Source organism: Pteropus alecto, unplaced genomic scaffold (assembly GCF_000325575.1).
Source record: "Pteropus alecto unplaced genomic scaffold, ASM32557v1 scaffold94, whole genome shotgun sequence".
Taxonomy (NCBI): Eukaryota; Metazoa; Chordata; class Mammalia; order Chiroptera; family Pteropodidae; genus Pteropus; species Pteropus alecto.
The window spans coordinates 13101350-13102308 of NW_006437736.1; the positions used below are offsets into that span (position 1 = coordinate 13101350).

General features: G+C 47.8%; 1 protein-coding gene across 1 annotated transcript in view; it reads right to left on the minus strand.

Moving 5' to 3' along the window:
* The window catches only part of SCNN1A (sodium channel epithelial 1 alpha subunit), a 12381-nt gene that overhangs the window by 3370 nt on the left and 8052 nt on the right, over positions 1–959 (minus strand). The gene's annotated exons all lie outside the window — the stretch shown is intronic.

Below are 959 nucleotides of genomic sequence, written 5' to 3' on the forward strand. Positions count from 1 at the left end.
TGGGCACAAAGTTTCTTTCTGGAGTGATAACATGTTTTAAATTTAATGTTCTAAAATTGATTGTGGCTATTGTTGTACAACTCCATGACTATACTAAAAAAATAAAACTATACTAAAATTGAATTATAGTCTTTAAATGAGTCGAATTATCTCAACAAAGCTGTTAACAAAAAAAATAAAAGAAGAATGGGTCTATGGATTACTTCCTCCCCTATTTGCCAAGGTCTAAGTAAGGTTTTTTTGTTGGTTTGTTGGTTTGTTTTTTGTCATCCTTGCTACTGTTAGTCACCCAGTCCAGAAGTCCTTCATTTCTGACCCAAATTCCTCTGTCTACCAGGGCTGGGGATCTTTAATTAGGAAGACTGGAAAGCAGCTGGGCCCCGCTCTCTGGGGAGTAAGCAGTCCTTAAGAAGCTCAACAGGCAGTAGTTAGCCCAGTTCCTCTCCCTCAGCCTCACAGCTTCTCAGCAACCACTATTGCTATTTTTCTCTCACAGGTCTTCAAAAACGTCCAACCACTCAGAAATCATTGTTTGGGGGCAGGGAGTCACATCTAGACTTCCTGGGACGTCCTAGGACGTCACATCTTCCCTTTGGGCCTCAGCTTGCTCATCTGAGAAAGCGGAAGGTGAGACCAGAAGGCTTCTGCGTTTCCCTCCAGCTCTGATGCACTATGATCTTCTAAGGTCAGAGAAACAGGAAGGGAGGCTAGGACTGCAAAGCACAGCGGGGAGGGCTGTGCGGAGCAGACCCAAGGAGGGAAGGAGGCAGAAAGGTCAACACAGACAGAGCTAAGGCAGAGGCAACACTGAACGCTGGGGTCTGCAGTGCCCCCTGCCATGTCCCCTAAGAGGCGTGAAGGCTTGTGTCCTCCAGCAATGGCCAGCCACCCGCTCACTAGGGGAAAGCTGTCCTGGGAGGGTCTCGGGGAGGAGGACACTCGGGAGGACTAGTCGGCTG